Raw genomic sequence first — 24,860 nt, forward strand, 5'->3', positions numbered from 1 at the left:
GCCACCCCTATAGTGCCTTTATAGGCTGTGTTCCAAAGACCAAATTACTACCATGACAGCTACAGACAAATGCAATCTGTGGGTCATGCTGCTCAATGCTAGAAGTATCTCAAAATGCATTCACTTGAAGCACTCCTTAAAATGGAGAACATCGACATTTGTGCTGTAACAGAGACCTGATTCAAAGCAGCAGAAAGCATCCCTGCAATACTAAGATATAACTCATTCCACACCTTTCGGCCCCAGAACTTGGATCGAAGCTCCAAAGGTGGTGGTGTTTCCATATTCATAAAGGATGTGCACACCTCCAGACTGGTAGCCCAACATAATGCATCAGCAATACATCAGGTGCAGCTAACATTGAGTAAGACAGCTCTTCAGGACATAGACAGCTATATGTCCCCAGCCATGTCCCAAGACACTCACTCCATGTTCCTAAGCACCCTGGAGAATATTAGGGTCCAACCTAACACCCTCATACTGGGTGACTTCAACTACCCCTCCATTAACTGGGAAAACTATCCATGTAGCAATATACTTGCCCTGGACCATCTCATTCATACCCCAACTAGAGGTAGCAACATCCCTGGTCATTTCTAACATGGGCGACCATTGCCCTACACCAATAGTCAACTCCTCTCTGGTTAGATCTGACCACAAAACTACTCACCTCGGAAATTCCCATCCCCCCCCCCGCAAAGGTAACCACCATGAAAAACTTCTCCAAAGCTAACCTTGAGCTCCTAAAACAGAGGTGGCAAACTTCACGGCACCCATGCAAATGGAGAATAGTTGCATGACCGCTGGATCATACACCAGTGCACTGTGCGAATATGTACACAAATGCAGGGATCACTCCATACCCAATAGAACCAACACACTCTCCTCCAAAAAAGGAAGCCAATCTGGTAGTCCCCTGCCACAAACAAACTCTATAAGAGAAAAAAGAAACTGATGCAGAATAAGGTGAAGTCCCAAAACTGGAAAAACTCACTTATCAGCCTCAACAAAAGCTGGATCCCTCACCAAATCCTCTACAGCTAACTATGAAAAGAGAACTACAGCAGATAGTAAAGACAACCACAAGGCCTTCTATAGTTATGTAAAGAATCTCCGTGGCAATACCCAAATTTGCTCTGAGCTACTGCACAATGGTACATCCTATGCCAAGCCAACAGATATTGCCAATATACTGGCCAACAGATTCAGTGCCAACTTTACCCCTCCCCCCAAAAGACCAGTCACAATACCAGTAGATTGCCAGGCACCTAGTATTACTGCTGCACAGGTTAAAACAACACTGTCCAAGGCCAATAATACAGCTTCTGTGGGACCTGCAATATCCCTGGCTGTGTTCTACATGAACTACAGAGTGAACTGGCACCACACCTGTATGCCCTGTTCAGTCACAGCCTCACCCCAGGCTTTGTCCCTACCTAATGGTGCACTGCTACAGTCATCCCTCTCCACAAAGGAGGAGTGACTACAGACCCTGGGAACTATCATCCCATTAGCCTGACAAGTCTGATATGCAAAGCTATGGAATGCATCATCATGGACCTAATAAACAAGGATATAGGGAATCTCCAAACTCTGGATCCCACACAGTTTGGTTTTGTGAAGGATAGATCATGCCTGCTCAACCTGGTTGACTTCTTTGAGTCGGTCACCAGAGCTCTGGATGACGGCAAGGTGGTTCATACAGCCTACCTTGATCAGGCCAATGCCTTTGGTACCATTCCCCATGCAGAAATCATAGAAAAACCACTAAGCTAGGCATCGACCCATATATCACTAAGTGGGTTGCAAACTGGCTCACAAATAAAACCTACAGTGTGAAAGTAGCTGACTCCAAGTCAGATTGCTGACAAGTCATGAGTGGAGTCCCACAGGGTTCGGTCCTGGGTCCTTCCCTGTTTGGTATCTACTTCTCTGAAGTCCAGGTCAACACGAAGGGACTCTGGTTGACAAAGTTCACACATGCTTGCAAGTTGGGAGCTATTATTAACTCCCCAAGTGATGTTGACATCCTAGAAAGGCCTCACTGAGACCAATGACTGGTGTCACATCCATGGCCTTAAGTTCAATGCCAAAAAATGTGTCGTCTTCCCCTTTGGGAAAAACTTGGTTCCCATAAATTACCACATCGATGGTAGTCCACTGAACACAGAAGGCATTATAACAGATCTGGGGATACAGGTTGACAGCAACCTCTCTTTTGACCACCACATTGCCACTGTGGTCAGAAAGTCCTTCTATATGGCGCATCTCATTATTCAGGGTTTTTCATTCAGGAAGAAAGAGGTCATTGTCTCCTTCTACTCTTCCCTCAATAAGGCAATCATTGAGTACAATGTCCTAGTTGGCATGTACCTCACTAGACACATACAACAACTGGGGAGGCCGCAATAGTACCTCACAAAGAGATGATCTTAGGCCTTAAACAGTTGTCTTTTATGGACACACTCAAACAACTCCAACCATTCTCTGTCTCATATCGCCTACTTAGAGGAGATCTCTGCTTGACTTACAAAGCCATGTCTGACCCAGCTCTGTTAGAAATGCTACATCCAAAGAAATCCCAATCCTTCCACACCACATGCTCCACAGACCTCAACCCCATTACCACAATCAACAGAACATGCTAGAGGGACAGGTTCATGACCCAGAGATTGCCCCATGGTATGGAATAGACTTCCCGTACATGTCAAACAGAGCACCTCACTGACCCTCTTCAAGAGAATTCTTTCTGAATGGATGGGAAATAGAAAACTCACAATGGGGATCACTCCAGTGGCTCCACTCAACAGAAGCACTGGGAAATAATGTCAGGTGGCATGATGCCAGCATAATCCTATGGGCTAGGCTTTAAAGGCTCAAGGTCCATTAGACTAGTACACAACAATGAACATATGAACCTAAACATCTGGATATTCCATAGACATCTGTACAGAGGACTGGTATAGCCTGCATTATGGTTTAACATGCTGCATGTGAGGCAGATGCTGTTACCACACTATATAAAGTAATGTCATTGGGAGGTGGTAAACAGGTGCAGGTGTGGATGGCACACCAATCAAAATGGTATCAGCCAAACAGGATATGATATTCATCCAAAGACACACACACACACACACACACACACACACACACACACACACACACACACACACACACACACACACACACTTGCCAGTAATGACATTAGACCCCTACCTATCTAGTTATTTCTATTATAGTGTTATGCAGTTATCAGATGCACCACAGGGTTTATACAATTTCACCTAGTCAAATCGTACTTTTAAGGTGAATTACATCAACAGGTCTAGTAAATTAGGGTGAGGGGAAGTGTAAAGGGTGGTACACAACTCAAAATGGTGTAACACACACAGTATTTGATTCACACACACACACACACACACACACACACACACACACACACACACACACACACACACACACACACACACACACACACACACACACTTGCCAGTATTGAGATTAGAACTCCTGCCTGTCTAGTTATGTCTACTATAGTGTTACGCAGTTATCCATGCATGTCTAAAGGACAGTTCCCCACACTTTCTCCTATTAACCTGGTGAACCTGGGCATCCTGAGGCAATGTAATAACTGCCTCATGTGCACAGACAACCCTCTTCTCTTACCTACTAACACATCCACTTGTGAGAGATGCATGTACATAACCAAACTGGAAACCATGCTCTCTCAAACCAAGACTGAGCTAGCCAGTCAAGAGCAGAAGGTTAATACACACTCCACACCTCAAAGAACACATAGCTCACTGGATCACACACCACCACACCTTCACATAGTAACACAAACCACACACCCACTTTCACGGTGGTTCACATTAAGAATCTGCCCAAATAGCAAAGACCTCTGAGGCAAAAATACAAGCAACCATCTCACCCAAACACTACCCCCAAGACACATAGCCCACATAAACAATGTGCCACTCGACCTAAGCCCCTACAGCAAAACAGTCTACCCAATACACTAGTCATTGATGAGTCTAAAGTAAGGCACACTGATGTCCCACCCACTAGGTTAAATAAGGAGAAAGTTATGGTCAGCTGCCTGTCAGGTGCCAGGATTAGCCACATAACACATGCACTTGGGTCACTCCACGACAAGTACAAGTATGACTCTGTCATTATCCATGTTGGTGTGACCGGGTCTATATTAGAACATTGAACTTTCAAAACTTCGAATGTTCTCATATCAAACCCTATTCAGCAAAAGCTGAAAATATCGAAGCAACAGAAAACCAAATTTTTTCCTAGGGAAAGAATTCAGTTGTCTGTTTCTGTTGCTTCGGTATTTTCAGTACTCTGGTAGAAAGTTACATGTCAGGTTAAGGTAAGTGTGCGATTGAGTGCAGGTTAGGTTAATTAGGGTTAGGGTGTGTGTTAGGTATGTGTGCAGTTATGTGGACGTGAGGGTTTGGGCAGGTTAGGTGAGTTAGGGTTAGGGCGCAGGTTAGGTATGTGTGAGATTGTGTGGATGTGAGGGTTAGGGTGGATTAGGTGAGTTAGGGTTTGGGCGCAGGTCAGGTAAGTGTGCGATTGTGTGGACATGAGGGTTAGGGTGGGGTAGGTGAGTTAGAGATAGGGCGTGGGTGAGGTGAGTGTGCGATAATGACGGACCTTAGGGTTAGGGTTGGGTTAAGGTAAGTGGATAGTTAGTGGTGTGTGTATAGTTTAGTGTAGGGTTAGGTGTAAGAATTTAGGTGTATGTGTGTGGATTGCTGTTTGTTTGGTGTGCTTGTGTTGTGTGTATGTGTTTTGGAACAGCAAATTTGTTTCCCTAGCAAAAAATGTGCTGTTCTGTATGTTCGATGTTTTCGATTTCGTTTAATAGGGTCCGATATTAGAACATTCGATGTTTTGAAACTTCAGTGTTCTAATATAGACCTGGTGTGAACGACCTAAGATGTACCTCCCTGGATTACATGACAAGAGACATAAAGGAGCTCTAGGATCTTGTTGCACAGGCAGTTATGACCCTAGCCCTGAGTAGCATACTACCATTGCCTAGAATGATGTCACAGTACAAGCAGAAAATGATTGAGTTCAACAATTGGCTATGTTACTGGTGTCATTCAAAGGGGATCCAGTGTCTGTCTGCCTGGGATGACATGATCGACACACATAGATGTTTTGCCAGAGATGGCCGGATTCTGTCACTCCTGGGATACCAGATACTGGCAAAGGCTCTTGCCACCCCTGTAGTGCCTTTTATAGGCAATGCCCTGAAGACAAAATTACCACCATAGCAACTGAAAATAAACGCAACCTGAGGGTAATGCTGCTCAGCACTAGAAGCCTAAATCTCAAAATGCACTCACCCGAGTCACTCCTAAAACTGGAGAACATCAACCTCTATGCAGTAATAGAGACCTGGTTTAAGGCTCCAGAGAGCACCTCAGCATTACCAGACTATACAGCATATCACACCTTTCAACCCCCAAACCTGGACCAAAGCCCCAAAGAAAGTGTGAACCAAAGCCCCAAAGGAGGTGGTATATCCATCTTCATAAAGTATTCATACACCTCCAGACTGGTTGCCCAGCATAATACATCAGAGATACTACAGGTACAATTAACACTGGATAAAACGGCAATCCAGGTTGTATTCTGCTATAGATCCCCCACAATGTCCCAAGACTCCCACTCTGCATTCCTGAACACTCTGGAAAGCATTAAGGTACAACCCAATACCCATATACCAGGAGACTTTAACTACCCCACCATTAGCAGTGAAAATTACTTCTGCTGCAACTCATTTGCCCACTGATTTCTGGAATTCATTAACTCCAGTGCCCTGCACCAACTCATTTTCACCCCCACCAGAGGTAGAAACATTCTCGATCTGGTCATCACAATCATGGGGGACTGCTGCTTTGCACCAGTGATCAACTTTGCCCTGGTTAGATCTGACCATAAGTTAATCACAGTGGATATCCAAATCCCACCCTCACCCCCCACGAAGGAAATCACAGTGAAAAACTTCTCCAAAGTCAGTTTTGTGCTTCTAAAGACAGAAGTGACAGACTTCACATCACCCATGTTAAACAGGGAATGGATGTATGGCCGCTGAATCATACACCAAGGTGCTGTATGAGCATTTACACAAGTGCATGGATCAGGCCATACCTAACAGAACCAAGATCATGTCCTCCAAAAAAAGGAAGCCAATCTGGTGGTCCCCAGCCATTAAAATACTCTACAACAGAAGAAAAAAAAATGTTGCAGAAAAGGGCAAAAACCTAAGACTGGAAAAATTCCCTTGTAAGTCTCAGCAAAAAACTGAGATCCCTCATCAAAGCCTCTAAAGCTAGTTATGAAAACAAAATTGCAACAGATGCTAAAGATAACCACAAAGCATTTTTAGTTACATCAAGAACCTGCATAACAATACGCAAGGGTGCTCTGAGCTACTGCACAACGGCACCACGTATATTGAACCAACAGATACTGCCAACATCTTGACAGACAGGTTTAGTGCAAACTTTACCCCCCCCACCCCTAAAAGGATGCATCCCAATACCTAAGGAATGTCAAATCCCTTATATCATGGCTGCTCATGTAGAACCAAAGCCAAAAGTATAACTGCCATGGGACCTGACAATATACCTGGCTGCATGCTACATGAATTACAAAGGGAACTGGCACCTCACCTAAGTGCCCTGTTCAAACACAGTTTCACATCAGGCCTTGTTCCCACCAAATGGTGCATCACTAAGGTCATTCCACTCCACAAAGGGGCAGCGAATACTGACCTAGGAAACTACTGCCCCATCAACCTGATGAGCCTGATCTGTAAGGCCATGGAGTGCATCATTATGGACCTCATAAATAGGGATATTGGGAATCTTCAAACCCTGGATCCCTCACAGTTTGGGTTTGTGAAGGGCATATCATGTCTGCTCAACCTGATAGACTTCTTCGAATCTGTCACCAAAGTGATTGATGAAGGCAAGGCAGTCCATACAGCCTACCTTGATCTGGCTAAGGCCTTCGACACTATCCCTACTCGGGGATCATTGACATACTCACCAACCTAGGCATCAACCCCTACATCATAAGATGGGTTGCCAACTGGCACATGGACAGAACCAACACGGTGAAAGAAGCAGACTCCAAATCTGACTACCAGACAGTCACAAGTGGTGTCCCACAAGGATCAGTCCTGGGTCCTCTCCTGTTTGGTATATACTTCTCTGAAGGTCAGGCCAACACTAAAGTGCTCTGGTTGACCAAGTTCGCTGATGACTGCAAACTGGGAGCCATTATTGGCTCTAAAGCTAATGTTGATTTCCTACAAAAAGGCCTCACAGACACCAACGGCTGATGCCAGAAGCATGGTCTTAAGCTCAATGCCAAAATGTGCATCATCATCCCCTTCGGGAAAAACTTGGTGTCCACAAACTACCAGATTGATGGTAGCTCTCTCAACTCTCAAAGGGTGATAAGAGGTGTATTTATTTATTTATTTATTTACATTTGTTCACTGGGAAATTCCAACTGGACACAGGTCCTTTTTCAGTGGAGGCCCGGGGAGAAAAGCTCCACAGAACAATAAATGAGCAGCAGAGTACATGAAGAACAATTGAATGTACATACAATAGCAAATAATACACACTGCAGCAAACATTAGCTATACATACAATATGAAACACAGCAATGAACAGATATACCAATATCTAGCTAAAGGCTAGGAATAAAGGTAGGATGTATATACAAATAGTACTAAGTTCAAATGGATACTGTTCTACCCTCATATACCTAAATCTTATATACAAATATTGCACTAAACTCAAGCAGATATAAAGCAGAAGCTCCACACGAAGGTGGAACAAGCTGGAAGGGCTAATGGGATGGAGTGGGAAGATAGAGGAGTAAGAGAGGAGACTGAGTGAGTTGTATACGTGGCAGTGAGAGGAGGCTAGGTGTAAGTCAGTTGGATATGTATTTGGAGTTGAGATGAAGGGAGGTAGTTAAGCATGTTATAACAGGTCTGCGAGATTGCGTGAGGAGGGAAGGGGAGGGTAAAGGGTGAGCCAGAGCCTGCAGAGAAAGGAATGCAATGATGTGTGTGTGAGGCATAGTGGCTAGGGGAGGGGAGAGGAAGGGGAGGAAAAAGGAGGGTTACTAGTCGGGATTGGTGCATGGGCGTAACCAGAGACTTTTTAAGTGAGTTTTTAGTGCAGTTTTCAAGTGATTGCTAGAAGGTAGTGTGGTTATAGAGGGGGGAGATTGTTCCATAATCTGGATATAATGCAAGAGAATAGTGCTTCTCCCACTGAGTTCTTGGGTTTGGTCACTAGAAGTAGATTTTTGCTGCTGGAGAATAGAGGTCTAGTGGAGCAGTAGGGCTTGAGAAGGTTTTGAAGGGATGGGACTTTAAGAGGATGGTTTACTAACTTATGGGCAAGGGAGAGTTGATTCAGGTGAAGATGAGTTGATTCAGGCAAGCACAGGAGGACTATGGCTGACCAAGTTCACAGACGACTGCAAACTAGGGGCTATAATAGACTCTCCGGCTGACACAGACATTCTCCAAAAGGGTCTCACTGAGACAGATACCTGGTGTCAAAACCATGGCCTCAAGCTAAATGCCAAAAAGTGCATAATCATCCCCTTTGGAAAAAACAAAGTACCCACAAACTACCGCATAGGTGGTAGCCCCCTAAATACGGAAGACGTAATAAGGGATCTGGGGACCCAAGTAGATAGTAACCTCTCCTTTGATATTCACATTGCCAAAGTGGTTAGAAAATCCTTCTATGTGGCCCACCTAATCACAAAAGGGTTTGAATCCAGATCAAAAGAGGTCATTGGGCCCCTCTATGCATCACTCATCAGACCCATCACAGAGTGCAATGCCCCATTTGGGATGTACCTTACAAGACACCTGCAACAACTGGAAAGACCACAGAAGGTCCTCACCAAGAGGATCACTGGCCTCAAGCAGATGCCCTATGCAGCTCGACTGAAGAAACTCCAGCTGTACTCAGTTGCATACCGCCTACTCAGAGGTGATCTCTGCCTGACATACAAGGCCATGTCCAACTCAGAATTGATGGACATGCTCCGCATAAAGAGAACCATATCCCCTCGAGTCACATGCTCCAGGGATCTAAACCTCACCACAACAATAAATAGGACATGCTGGAGGAATAGATTCCTGTCCCAGAAACTTCCCATGCTCTGTAACAAGATTCCAATCTACATTAGGCAGAACTCCTCGCAACAGAAACCTTGACGAGTGGATGGGAAACAGAAAGTTTACCCCAGGGATCACTTCAGTGGCTCTGCTGGACAGAGGCACAGGGAACTAATCTAAGGGAGTGGCGAAAGCCAACACATTCCAGCTAGGATTATAAATGCCTTCGGGCAGATAGCCTAGTACTTACCTATGAACCTATGAAGAGGTTGAGGGAGTTCAAGCTAATGAAGTTCTCTAAGTGAGATACAGTGGTGGCTGCGATAAGATGCACCAGTGGCAAACTTAGCAATTTTATTGTAGAAAGCCTTGAGCTTGTTTAGGTCGGTTTGTCTAAGGTAGATAAGTATAGGAGAGGCTTAAAGTAAAGTGGAGATTAAGTGGGAATTGGCAGCAGAAATGCTGGCTGTCTTGGTGAGGAATTGTTTGTTTCTGTACAATCCACCTAGTTTTTTGTGAACCTTTTTTATGATAAGAGAAATGTGTGTGTCAAATGTGAGATTGTTATCAATCTCAACACCAAGTAGTTTGGTGTGTTCTGTTGGGGAGATGACGCTATTGTCTTTGGCTAGAATATTAAAGTGGGGATAATTGGGTTAGATTTAGTACACTGGAAGATAAAGAGTTTAGTCTTGCTCGGGCTGAGTAATAACTGGGCATCAGATAGCCAGTTTTCTACAGGTGAAAAATCTTCTGAAGTTCGGGTATAGTTGGGGCTGAGCAGATGAGGGTGGAGTCATCTGCATACTGTATGAGAGAAGCATGCTTGGTGGCTGTGAATAGATCATTGATGAAAAGTGAGAATAGTAGGGGACCAAGGATGGAGCCTTGGGGAACACCGAGTGTTACAGGAAGTTGAGGAGATAGGTCATTATGCCAGACAACTGATTGCCGGTGGCCAGTTAGATAGCTGTAAATCAGTAGCTGATTGGGAAAAGGATAGGTTAGTGAGAACAGAGATTAGTAGTTTGTGTGAGACCATGTCAAAAGCCTTGGACAGATCCAGAAGTATAGCAGAGGAGGACAGGCTATTATTTTTATGATGAAAGATAGCATTGGTGAAAGAGAGCAAGGCAGTAGTAGTGCTGTGGTATGGCCTGAAGCCATGCTGGGTGCTGGAGAGGAGGTTATTAACTAAGAGGTAGTTAAGACTTGAGAATGGATGCATTTCTCAAGTATCTTGTAAAGTGGAGAAAGGATGGCTATGGGGCGGTAATTGGAAAGTTCAGTGGAAGAGCCACCTTTATGGAGGGGAATGATGTGGGATATTTTCCAGTGTGGGGATATAGTTTTCTGATAAGTACATAAGGACTGATAAATTAAGATAGAGACTGGATAAGCTAGGGCTTCTGCTGCTATTTTTAGGTATTCAGAGGGGAGATTGTCAGCTGCAAGTTTGTAGGCTTAAGTTTCAGGAGAAGTTTTCTTATATAGGAGGGGTAGGCACTGATGAAAAAGAAAAGAGTGTGGGCAGAGTATTTGGTTTTGATGTGGGGGGGGTAGAGGGTTATGTTGTTTAGTCAGACAGAATAATTTCAATCACGTGTTTATTGAATGAGTCAGCAATACTACTGGAGGAAGGGGGAGTGGGTAGGTGGGGGTGCCTACTTTACCTGGGTGGAGAATGAAGTTTATTGTGGACTAGAACTGTTTAGGGTTGTGATGGGAGGAGTTTAGGGCAGACTGATAATATTGGGTTTTATCTTCTTTTATTTGCTTTTTGACCTTGTTGCGTAACTCCAGGAATGACTGTCTAGAGGAGGAGGGTTGTTAATTGCCAGTGCCCCCATGCCTTATCTCTGATTGTCATTAGTGCCCTGGTGCTTTTTTGTAGCCAAGAGGAGTACTGTGTTTGATTCTGGCATTTCTTATGGGGGCATGTGTGTTTAGGATGTTTAAGAAGGTGCTATTGAAGAAGTGGACGGCTTCATCCAGATTGGGGTACTTTAGTGGTGTCCAATCACATTTTTGAGGAATGAGGTAAAGGAGAGAGGGTTAAAGTTTACCCTATTTCAGATTTGCCCTTAGATAATGGGTTTAGCACAGTTTAAGTGGCGTCTCAGAAGGAATGTTTGAGTGTGGTCACTGAGGCTGTCTGGTAAACAGCCAGCTAAGTATGAGTGAGGGTCTTTCTTGACTAATATCCACTCGAGAGTAGTATGTTTATTAGAGTTTTTATTTATCCAGGTAGGTGACTGTATTAGTTGAGAGAAACCATGAAGGTTTAGGTGCTGGGCTGCATGATTGTTACTACAAGATAGCCAGTTTATATTAAAATCACCTAGGATTATGGTTTCCAGGGGTAGGGAATGGTTAGCCCAGTTCAGGAGGTTTTCCAGGTTTTTTTCGGCCAGGTGGCAAGTAGCATCCTATGATGTTGAATGTTTTATTTTGGTTTAGTTTGAGGTTGGCATATAGGATATCTTCATTTCTAATGTGGGGGACAGATGTGTTTAGGATCTGGATGTTGAGGTGATGTTTAAAAATTAGAGCCACACCACCCCCTTTCTGAGATTGTCTATCTACTTGAAGAATGTTATAACCTGTTGGGAGTATTTCCTTAGTTTTGATGTGAGGTTTGAGCCAGGTTTCAGTCAGGATGAGAATATCAGGAGAATATAAGGCTATGTTGGCACTTAGATCAATTAGGGGCAGACTGGGGCACAAAGTGAGCCCATGTGTAGCATGGGTGAACAGAGTGGGGCTTAAACCCCTTGTGTCCTGATGGGAGACTAGTAATTTGAAGATGGCATCATAAACAGCAGGAATCTAATATAGACTTATTATTGGGGGTGGGGGTTATCAAAAAGAGTGTGAACCAGGTGCAATGCAAAAAAATAAATAAACAGCCAAACCAGAGAGGTATGCCATAGAAAACTGAGTGAAGGCCTCAGAGGGTGTAAGTAGTAATACAAACTCTCCCTGTAAAGTGAAGAAGAGAAGAGACAGCAAGGTTGGGAGTGTGTCCTCACATTGACTTGCTTATTAGTAGCCAGTTTATCCACATATTAGAGTAGGGAATGCATGGGCTCAGTTCGCACCCCTTAAACCGCATGTGTCCTCCTGGGAGACTAATAATTTTAAGATGGTGCTATAAACAGGAGGAATCTAATGTAGAGTTAGTATTGGGGGTGGGGGGTAGAGAAAAGGGTGTGAACCAGGTGCAATGCAATGATACCAGCCAAACCAATGAGGCAAGCAGTGGAAAAATCTGAGTTAGGGCCTCAGACGGGGTGAGTAGTAATACAACCTGTACTAGTAAAGTGAAGGAGAGAACAGCAAAGTGTATTAAAGTTGGGAGTGTGTCTTCAAATTGACTTGCTTATTAGTAGCCAGTTTATATACAGATTAGAGTAGGGAACGCATGGGCTGACTTTGCCCCCCTTAAACCCCTTGTGTCCCGATGGGAGACTAGTAATTTAAAGATGGCCTCATAAAGAGCAGGAATCTAATATACACTTACTGTTAGTGGTGGGGTGGGTGTAGCAGAAAGGGTGTGAACCAGGTGCAATGCAAAGAAACCAGCCAAACCAGAGAGGCAAGCAGTGAAAAACTATGAGTGAAGGTCTCAGAGGGGGTGAGTAGTTATACAAAGTGTACTTGTAAAGTGAAGGAGTAAAGAGACAGCAAAGCTTATTAAAGCTGGGAGTGTGTCTTCACATTGTCTTGCTTATTAGTAGCCAGTTTATGCACAGATTAGAGTAGGGAATGCACGTGCTCACTTCGCACCCCTTAAACCCCTTGTGTCCTGATGGGAGACTAGTAAATTAAAGATGGCTCCATAAACAGCAGGAATCTAATATACACTTAGTATTGGGGGTGGGGGGTAGGAAAAAGGGTGTGAACCAGGTGCAGTGTAAACAAACCAACCAAACAAAAGAGGCAAGTGCTGGAAAACTATGAGTGAAGGCCTCAGAGGAGGTGAGTAATAATACAACCTGTACTTGTAAAGTGAAAGAGAGAAGAGACAGGGAAGTTTATTAAAGTTGGGAGTGTGTCTTCACATTGACTTGTTTATTAGTAGCCAGTTTATCGACAGATTAGAGTAAGGAACATACGGGCTCACTTCACGCTCCTTAAACCCCTTGTGTCCTGATGGGAGACTAGTAATTTAGAGATGGCTCCATAAACAGCAGGAATCTAATATAGACTTAGTATTGGGGGTGGTAGGTAGCAAAAAGGGCGTGAACCAGGTGCAGTGCAATGAAACCAGCCATACCAGAGAGGCAAACAGTGGAAAACTATGAGTGAAGGCCACAGAGGGGGTGAGTAGAATTACAAACTGTACTTGTAAAGTTAAGGAGAGAAGAGACAGCAAAGTTTATTAAAGTTGGGAGTGTGTCTTCAAATTGACTTGCTTATTAGTAGCCAGTTTATGCACAGATTAGAGTAGGGAATGCATGGGCTCACTTTGCACCCCTAAAACCCCCTTATGTCCTGATGGGAGACTAGTAATTTAAAGATGGCTCCATAAACACCGGGAATCTAATATACACTTAGTATTGGGTTGGGGGGAAGGAAAAAGGGTGGGTACCAGGTGCAGTGCAAAGAAACCAGCCAAACTAGAGAGGCAAGCAGTAGAAAACTGAGTGAAGGCCTCAGAGGGGGTGAGTAGTAATACAAACTCCACTTGTAAAGTGAAGGAGAGCAGAGACAGGAAAGTCTGTTAAAGTTAGGAGTGTGTCTTCACACTGACTTGCTTATTGGTAGACAGTTTATGTACAGATTAGAGTAGGGAATGCACGTGCTCACTTTGCGCCCCTTAAACCCCTTGTGTCCTGATGGGAGACTAGTAAATTAAAGATGGCTCCATAAACAGCAGGAATCTAATATAGACTTAGTATTGGGGGTGGTGGGGGAGTAGGAAAAAGGGTGTGAACCAGGTGTAATGCAAAGAAACCAGCCAAACCAGAGAGGCAAGCAGTGGAAAACTATAAGTGAAGGCCTCAGAGGAGGTGAGTAATAATACAAACTCTACCTGTAAAGTGAAGGAGAGAAGAGACAGCCAAGTTTGTTAAAGTTGAGATTGTGTCTTCACACTGACTTGCTTATTGGTAGACAGTTTATGCACAGATTAGAGTAGAGAGATACATTAGCAATGAAGGGGAATGTATTTAGATGCAAATGAACAGGTGAGACTCAAAGTGATACAAAACTAAGGCAAACAGCAATGAAAGGGCTGCTTGAGGGTTAAGATTTAATCATAGAGAATAGGAAGGGCCTGAATTGTGTATACTGTCTAGTGGACAATTAGTATTACTATACAAGCTGGGAGAGAGGACACAAGGCTCAAAAAGTCATTGTGATTAGCACACTGAGAACTACTAAGTAGCACAGCTAATGTTAAAGATTTACTGTCATAACACATACATGTTGAATGCCTGGGTGGACTGACTCTGCTCTTCAGACTCAAAGGGTATATCATTGGTTTAGTTCTGTAGTACTGATTTCTTCCTAGACTGTATGGGTGGAGTGGTAGCCGTGGACTTCAGAGTTGCCCTAGTGTGATGTAGAATGCCTAGGTGGACTGACCATAATGTTCAGGCTCAAAGGGATATCCTTGGTTTAGTTTTGCAGTATTGATTTCTTCCTAGACTGTATGGGTCAGGTGGTAGCATGGACTGCAGAGTAGCCCGAGTGTGCCTGCTCTTCAAGCTCAAAGGGTATATCATTGGTTTAGTTTTGCAGTACTAATTTCTTCCTAGATTGTATGGGTGGGGTGGTAGCTGTGGACTGCAGAGTTGCCAGAGTGTGCCTGCTCTTCAAGCTCAAAGGGTATATCCTTGGTTAAGTTTTGCAGTACTGATTTCTTCCTAGACTGTATGGGTGGGATGGTAGTCATGGACTGCAGAGCTGCCCGAGTGTGCAGTGAGCAGAATTCAACTGCTGATGAGCCCATTTGTCCTGATGGGAGATTAGTAATTGTGTGACTTTTGGCCTGATGGCAGACTAGTAATTTCTAGATCTAGGGACACAAGTGTATAGCAACCTCTCCTCTGACAACCATGTGGCCACTATAGTTAGAAAATCCTTCTATGTAGCACACCTCATTACAAAGGGTTTCTCTTCCAGGAAGAAAGAAGTCATAGTCCCCCTCTACTCATCCCTCATTAGACTCATTATAGAGTACAGTGCCCCATTTGGCATGTACCTCACTAGACACCAGCAACAACTGGAGAGGCCACAGAAATTCCTCACAAAAAGGATCCTAGGACTCAAACACATGCCCTATACAGACAGACTCAAAAAACTACAGTTATACTCCGTCTGATATCACCTACTTAGAGACCATCTCTGCTTGGCATACAAAACTATGTCTAACCCAGTGTTACTAGACATGCTTCATCTGAAAAAGACTCAATCCTCCGCACCACACAGTCTGAGGACCTCAACCTCTTCACCACAATAAACAGAACCTGCTGGAGGGACGGGTTCTTAACCCAGAGACTACCCATACTCAGGAATAAACTCCCCATTCATGTCAAGCAGAGCAGCTCACTGGCCCTCTTCAAGAAAAATCTTGATGAGTGGATGGGTAACAGAAAATTCACCCTGGGGATCATTTCAACAGTCTTGCTCGATTGGGGTACAAGGAACAAACGTCCGGCAATAGAACGACTGGGTATGTTCTTGGGCAAGGCTTGAGTTAGCTCCAGGGCTATTAACCTAGTACTCACCTAAGAATTTATGAAACTAAGAGGAACCTAGATGAGTGGATGGGGTACTATAAATTCTTACTGGGGATAGCACCCACAACCATCCTGGATATGTGCAGTCATCACTAAATGCAATCTTGGGTATAGAATATAACCTTTACATTACTACATTGGGTTACAATAGCTAGGCTTAAATGACCTCTGGGTTGATAGCCTAGTAATCTCCTATGATCCTATCAGATGCACCATGGGACTTATACAATTTCACCTACTTCAAAGGTACTTATAAGGTGAATGACATCAACATGACTAGTAAATTAGGGTGAGGGGAAGTATAAAGGGTGGTACACAACTCAAAATGGTATAACACACACAGTATTTGATACACACACACACACACGCACACACACACACACACACATATGCATGCCAGTATTGAGATTAGAACTCCTGCCTATCTAGTTATTTCTACTATAGTGTTACGCAGTTATCAGGTGCGCCACGGGGCTTATACAATTTCACCTAGTCCAAAGGTACTTGTAAGGTGATCGACATCAACAGGACTAGTAAATTTGGGTGAGGGGAGGTGTAAAGGGTGGTACACAGCTCAAAATGGTATAATGCACACAGTATTTGATTCACACACACACACACACACACACACACACACACACACACACACACACACACACACACACACACACACACACACACACACACACACACACACACACGCCGGTATTGGGATTAGAACTCCTGCCTATCTAGTTATTTGTACTACAGTATTACACAGTTACGGCACATGCTACAGAAATTACTGGACTAACAACTGGCTAATGGTGCTGATAACTGCACAGCTGAGGTAAAGTATTACAGGTGGCAGAAAGTCTGCCTTCAGTTTTTCCCTTAGATCTTGCTCGTTCTTTCTCTCTTGCACTTCAAATAGCGTAATAGCTTTGCACTTCAACAAGTTATTGTATCAGTAAGTGTAGCACACCTGGCAGCCATCAGCAGTAATCGTTCCTAGCAGAATTAGCCCCAGTACTTGGTAGTCATGACCACCCTTCTTGGCATGATTGAAGTGCAGTTTTCTGTGCTTTTGCCCATTAACCTGGTGCACTTGGCCATTCTGAGGTACTGTTGCAAATGCCTCATGTACACAGACACTCCTCTCCTCTAAACACCAAACACTCAGACTTGTGAGACTTACCCCTATATCACCAGATTTGGAAATATGCACTCTCCAGTGAAGACTGGACTAGCTGGTCAAGAGGATAAGGTCAACACCTGCACCACACCATGTGGAACACATAGCTTGCCACAACACCCACTATCACAGCCCTGACATACACTCACAAACCACACAACCACCTTCACAGAGGCACTCAATAGACATTTACACCACCAGCACAGACCAGCAAGACAGAGACCCACTCAGCCACCACAACACAGCACATGCCAAAGGAGACATAAGTCACCTACACAGTATGCCCCTCAACCTAAGCCCTTAAGGCTAACCACCTTGCCCAATACAGTAATCATGGATGACTCAGTACTGAGGCACACAGATGTCTGACTCACTAGATTGATTATGGAGAAGGTAACAGCCAGTTGTCTGTCACATGCCAGCATCCAACATATGGCACACCCAGTCAGATCACTCCACAGCAACTACAAGTATCACTCTGTCATCATCCATGTGGGTGTGAATGACCTGAGATGCACCTCCCCGGACTACACAACAAAAGACATGGTTGAGCTCTCAGAGTATGTGGCCCAGGCAGGTATGAGTAGCCCCGAGCAGTATACTACCATCACCTAGAATGATGTTGCAGTACTATCAACAAATAATTGACTTCAACATTGGCTTGAATGTTTTTTCATTCTCAGCGGATCCAGTCTATCTCTGCTTATGACGACATGATTGACAGACCTCAGTGTCTTACCAAAGATGGCCTGCATCTGTCACCCCTGGGTTTCCAGGTACTGGCTAAGTCTCTTGCCACACCTACAGTGCCTTTTTAGGCAGTGTTCCAAATCACATTACCACTGTAACAGCTAGATGTGAATGCAATTTTTGGGTCATGTTGCTCAACAGTAGACATCCAACTCGCAAGATGCTGTCACTCAAAGAACTCCTCAAAATGGAGAATATTGACAGTTGTACTGTAATGGACAGCTGGTTTACAGCAGCAGACAGCACCCCTGCACTAACAGGCTATGACACATTTCACAGCTGTCAACCCCAAAAACATGGACCACAGCTCCACAGGTGAGGGTGTCACCATATTCATAACAGATATGCACACCTCCAGACTAATATCCTAGCATAATGCATCTGAGATACTTCAGGTACAACTGACTTTGGGTAATAGTGCAGTCCAGGTCATAGCCTGCTATGGGTCCACATCCATGTCCCTAGACTGTCAATCCACATTCCTCAACACCATGGCATCTATCAAGGTCTAACCCAGCACTGACATAATAGACTTCAAGTACCACTCTGTCAACTGGGAAGGTAGTTAAGCACCAATAGACTGGCCCAATGCTTCCTGAAATTCATCAATTACAATGCCCTGGAACAGCTCATACTGATCCCCAGTAGAAGATGCAACAGCCTTTACCTGTGTTGATTATTTACATATGGGGCCGTTGCTCTACAACAGTAGTCAATCCCTACCTGGTCAGATTCAAACATGATGTAATCACCATGGCAATCCACATCTCACCCACACCCCCACAAAGGTAACCACCTTGAATAAACTCTCCAAAGCTGACTTTGGAGTCATAAAAACAGGGGTGGATGACTTCACTGCACCCATGCCAATGGAAAATAGCTGCATGACTGTTGACTCATACACAAATGCACTGTACAAACATGTACATGAATGCATGGTACTAGCCATAGCCAACAGAACCAAGACGCTGTCTGACAAACACTGAAAGCCAATGTAATGGTCCCTTGCCATTACTAAAGTGTACAACAGAAGGAAGACACTGTTGCAGAAAAAGGTGGTGTCCCAAGACTGGTAAACCCCCTTATTATCCTCAACAACAACTTGAGATCCCTCATGGAATCATCTACAGCTAGCTATGAAGGCAGAATTTCAGCAGACACTGACAATGACAAAAGCCTTTGATAGTTATACCAATAACCTCCACAGCAATACCGACAAGTGCTGTGAGTTACTGCACAATGCTAACAATTATCCTGAGCCAACAGATATCGGCAACAGTGTTGCCAACACATTAAGTGCCAGATTTACCTCTCACTTCCCCCTAAGGGAACAATCACAATGGCAGATGAATGCCAGGAACCCAGCATTGCTGCAGCCCAGGTTAGACCTGCATTATCCACAGGCACGAATACAGCTTCCATGGGACCCAAACATATCTGTGGTTGTGTTCTACATGACATACAAAGATACCTGGCACCACATCTGTGTGCCCTGTTCAGTCACAGCCTCACCTTAGGCTTTGTCCCTCCAAAATGATGCACTGCTACAGTTATCCCTCTCCATAAAGGGGTAGCAGCTGCAGATCCTAGGGATTATTGGCCCATTAGCCTGATGGGTCTACAATGTACAGGTATGGACCACATCATCAGGGGCCTGATTGACAAAGATAAAGGTAATCTCCTAACTCTGGTCCCCACACAGTTTGGCTTTGTGAATGGCAGATCATGCCTGCTCAACCTGGTTGACTTCTTTGAGTTAGTCACCAGCGCTGTGTATGGCTGTAAGGCACTGCATACAGCCTACCTCAATCTGGCCAAGGCTTTTGATACCATTCCTCAGTCAGGAATTATTGATAAACCCACAAAACTATTCATCAACCCCTGTATCAGTAGGTGGGTTGCAAATTGGTTCACAGAGCACACAGTGTGACAGTGACAAACTCCAAGTCAGACTGCCAAGCAGTCACAAATGAAGTCCCACTGGGATCAGTACTGGGTAGTCTCCTGTCCAGCATCTACTTCTCAGAAGTCCAGCCCAACACAGAGGAACTGTGGCTGACCATGTTCACAGAGGACTGCAAGCTGGGAGCCATCAGTAACACCCCAAGTGATGCAAATATCCTACAAAAAAGCTTCACTGAGCCAGTGAATGGTGTGGAAACCATGGCCAGAAGCTTACCACCACAAAACGCATCATCATTCCCCTTTGGTAAAACACTCAGTTCCCAGTAAGTACCACATCGAAGGGAGCCCATTGAACACTGTAGGCATTATAAGAGATGTGGGGACACAGGCTGACAGCAACTTCTCCTTCAAACACCACATTGCCATTGTGGTCAGGAATTCCTTCTATGTGGCACATCGCATTACCAAGGGTTTTGCATCCAGGAAGACAGAGGTAATCATCTCTGTCTACTCTTCCCTCATTAGACCACTCATCAAGTATTATGGCCCATTTGGCATGTACCTCACTAGACACCTGCAACAGCTGGGGAGGCCACAGAAGTACCTCACAAAGTAGTTTCTAGGCATTAAACACATGTCCTACACAGACAGACTCAGATTCCAGCTATTTTCTGTCATATCACCATGCTTTGTCAAAGGCAGATCATGCCTTCTAAACTTGGTTGACTTTTTCGAAACAGTCACCAAAGCCATTGATGAGGGAAAGGCAGTCCATACAGCCTACCTCGATCTGGCGAAGGCCTTCGATACAATACCCCACTCGGGTATCATTGAAAAACTCATCAGCTTAAATGTTAACCCATACATCACAAGATGGGTTGCAAACTGGCTGAGTGACAGAACCCACAGGGTCAGAGTTGCTGGCGCCATGTCAGACTCAAAGCCTGTCACAAGTGGTGTACCACAGGGCTCAGTCCTGGGCCCACTCTTGTTTGGCATCTACTTTTCCAGTACAAGCAAACACAGGAGGGTTATGGCTGACAAAGTTTGCAGATGACTGCAAACTGGGCCATAGTAGAAAACACATCTGACACAGATATCCTTCAGAAGGGTCTCACAGAAACGGATAACTGGTGCCAGAGCCATGGCCTAAAGTTAAATGCCAAACAATGCATAGTCATACCCTTCGGAAAACAAGGTTACCCTAGCTACCAAATAGGTGGCAATCCACTGAGCACAGAAGAAGTTATCAGGGACCTGGGGACCCAGGTTGATAGTAGTCTGTCATTCGACACCCATGTAGCTAAAGTAGTTAGGAAGACCTTCTACATTGCCCACCTTATCATGAAGGGATTCTCATCTAGATCAAGGAGGTCATAGTCTCCTATACTCATCACTCATCAGACCAATGATTGAGTACAATGCCCCATTCGGAATGTATCTGACCCGACACTTGCAGCAGCTGGAGAGGCCACAAAGTTCCTCACCAAAAGGATAAAGGGTCTCAAACATCTGTCCTATGCTGCCCGACTGAAAGAACTCCAGCTCTATTCAGTTGCTCAGAGGTGACCTTTGCCTAACATACAAGGCCATGTCAAACCCAGATTTGATGAATATGCTTCACCTCAAAAATCTAGATCCGTCAGAGTCACAAGGGGGAGACTTAAACCTCGACACGGCTATTAATAGGACGTGCTGGAGGGATAGATTCATCACCCAAAGACTCCCTATGCTGTGGAATAAAATCCCGGTATATGTGAGGCAGAGCACCTCGCTGGCCTTGTTCAAGAGAAATCTTGACCAATGGATGGGAGATCGCAGATATACCCCAGGGATTACCTCAGTGTCACTGCTCAACAGAGGCACAGCAAAATAATGGGTATAGTTCCCCATACTAAAGGGGTGGCGTAAGCCACAAAACTATGGGCTAGGCTTGTAAATGCCCTCGGGCAGATAGCCTAGTATGAACCTATGAACCTATGAACCTATGAACCTACATATGAAGACATCCCAGTCCCTCCACACCACACATTGTAGAGACTTCTACCTCATTACCACAATCAACACAACGTGCTGGTGGGACAGGTCCCTCACCAAGAGACTGCACATGCCCTGGAATACACTTCCTATACATGTCATGCAAAGCACCTATCTGACCCTGTTTCACAGAAATCTTGATGAGTGGATGGGTAATAGACAGTTCACCCCAAGGATCACTGCAGTAGCTCTACTTGATATAGAAACTGGGAAGTAAAATCAGGTGGCACAATGGCAGGCCCCTTCTATAGACTAGGCTTGTAAAGGCTCCTGGGCCATTCATCTGCTACACATTTATGAACCTATAAGAGAAATGACATCAGCAGGACTGATAAAGTAGGGCAGTGGGTGGTAAACACATCAAAATACTTCTGCCTACAAACATACACACACATTTGCCAGATATGAGATTAGAACCCCTGCCTAACTAGTTATTTCTACTACAGTGTTAGGCATTTATCGCACACACTACTGAGCTTACCGGGATGACAGCTGGCCAAAGTTGCTGATAAAGGGAATTACATCATCTGGACTGATAAAGTGGGGCAGTGGGAAGTGTTGTGGGTGGGAATGGCATAAAACTGTTTCACCTACAAAAGAACAAACAAATCCCTGAGTCTTGCACACACAACTGTCACACACACACACACACACACACACACACACACACACACACACACACACACACACACACACACACACAGTTGCCTTTATTGGGTTTAGAACTTCTACCTATCTAGTTACTTCTACTATAGTGTTATGCATTTAGCGCATGTGCTACAGAGCTTATAGGGGTAGCAGGTGTCCAATGGTGCTTCTAAGATGAATGACAGCAGCATATCTTATGCAGTTTTGCAATGTGAAGTGTACTGAGTGGGAACAGTCTGCTGATACTTAGACCTAGAGAGGCACACACTTGCAGGTGATGTGATATTAACGCCCCAACCTTGGTACTATTACACAATGGGGCTTACCTTTTATGCTTGCATGTGCTACTGTTTAACACCTGTATGCCACTGTTCATAGTAGAACATCACTGTATGCCATTCAGGGTACCCATGTGTGTGACCCACACTGCTGTCTGTCCCTCTGTGTCTCTTTCCATCACTGTCTGTCTCTCACTTTCCCACATCTTTGTGTGTGCATGCTTGACAAATATAGTTATCTGTTGGCCATATTTGTCCACATGTGAGTCACACACAACAGATGCAGATATATCACATATGGGCCACCTACTGCTAGCTGGGGATAATCCTATCTGATGTGTGTGTAGGGACAGTTAAGGTGTATATAGCTGACTGTATGCACAGATATATCTACACAATATAGTGATATAGACCAATGTAGGTTTCAACATGTCCTGTGCTTCTCTAGCTAGTCCCCTGTCTAGTGACACACACCCTTTTCATGTTACTTGCTCCTCCTGCCTACACAATCATGTTAAAGCACCTACACAGTTAGGTGCAGTCTGACTTGTGATTCAGTACAGGTCCCCTCATTAACATACCCCACTGCCTTAAGCCCTAGTTACTGCACTACTCATGAGCCATCCCCCTTAGCAACCACTGTTCCCTGACATTGTTTACTTACTGCATGTCATTGACTATAATGGCAAAATGCAGTATTCCCTAATGTTCATGTTTTCACCCTTATTTTTACCTTTTCTGCCCCCACCCACTAGTGTACCACTTCTCATGCACTCAATGGCCGAGATCAGCCAACAAAAATAAAAGTGAAATTTTTTTTAAGCAGCTTTGCATGCCAGTGGCCATGTATTTGGCCATTTGCTTGCATAACTGCTCTAATACAGGCTTTGAGTGCTGACATGCCTCCATTGTGTAATTTGCAGAAATATATTTGTTTAGTAACCGAATACATTTCTGCACCTTACACTGTTCCAACACGGAGACCTGCCAACTTCCTGGATCACTAGATCAGCTCATTTTCATGGTTTTCACCAGCAAATGAGCTGATTAGCATCCAGCATGACTTTCTGTGCTGAAACAGTGTAGGGCCGCTCATGCATGTCAAAACGGCATGTACCTGGATCGTGAGGCGGACACTTTTCATGCATGAGCTGCTACACTTTTCCTGCATGTAAAATTTCCATTGATGAATCCCAGGATAAGTCTTTATCTTGTGTTGAAATAAATTTTGCAGTTATAGATATTGGCACCGGCAGGGTTTTTAATTGAAGAGTTATTTGAAAGGAACTGATGTGCCCTTTCTATACCAAAAGAAACTGACTCAGGCAGGTTAAAGACTTTTGGAAGCCAGGGGTTGAAGAAGTGTAACATATTTTCTTCTTCTCTCTCTGGAACACCATAAATTCTTATATTGCTCCTTCTGGATCTGCTTTGAAGGTCATCCCCTTTTTCTAGTAGTGAAGTATTTTGCTTCAGTAGGAATTCAACTTGGCTTTCATTTAGTGTGCCATGTACATCATTCAATGATTTCTCAGTGGAAGTAATCTGGTCAGAATGGTTCTTAATTATTTTATTATTTAGTAAATCAATTTGTTTCTTGTTTTCTTGCTTTATAGTATCAAATTTACGCTCCAGTTTTCACTGATACTACTTGCATACTGGATACAAGAGCTTGAGGTTTTTTTCATCCCATTTTTATGTTAGGAAGCTTTAAGGTGATTCATAACTGCACTTGACTGAAACTGCAACAATATTTCTGACAGGATTATAGAAATAAAGGTCTTCCAAAATCAATTTTCTTATTGTTTTTTCTTGTGTCTTTTGTTTTTATATATGAAATCTTGTCAAAATAACTGTATTGAGACAGAGCAGAATTATTAAGCTAACTACTTGGCATTTTAGCCGCGCCCCCATTGTTCTACTTCTTATGAGCTTGTTGTGTATTTATATTCTAGGGCACCCCAAAAATAAATAAATCATGTAGGTTGATTTTCACATTTGTATAGCATATGGAACTTTTCTTCCACATTATGTGACGTAGTAATTGGTCATTGAACAAGTTAGATGCAGCTTGTTTTCAGAAGTATAAAGAAGTCAAAATGGGAGAGCTAAAACAAGCGACAATCAGC

Source organism: Protopterus annectens, chromosome 16.part0 (assembly GCF_019279795.1).
Source record: "Protopterus annectens isolate FY-2018-M chromosome 16.part0, PAN1.0, whole genome shotgun sequence".
Classification (NCBI taxonomy): domain Eukaryota; kingdom Metazoa; phylum Chordata; order Ceratodontiformes; family Protopteridae; genus Protopterus; species Protopterus annectens.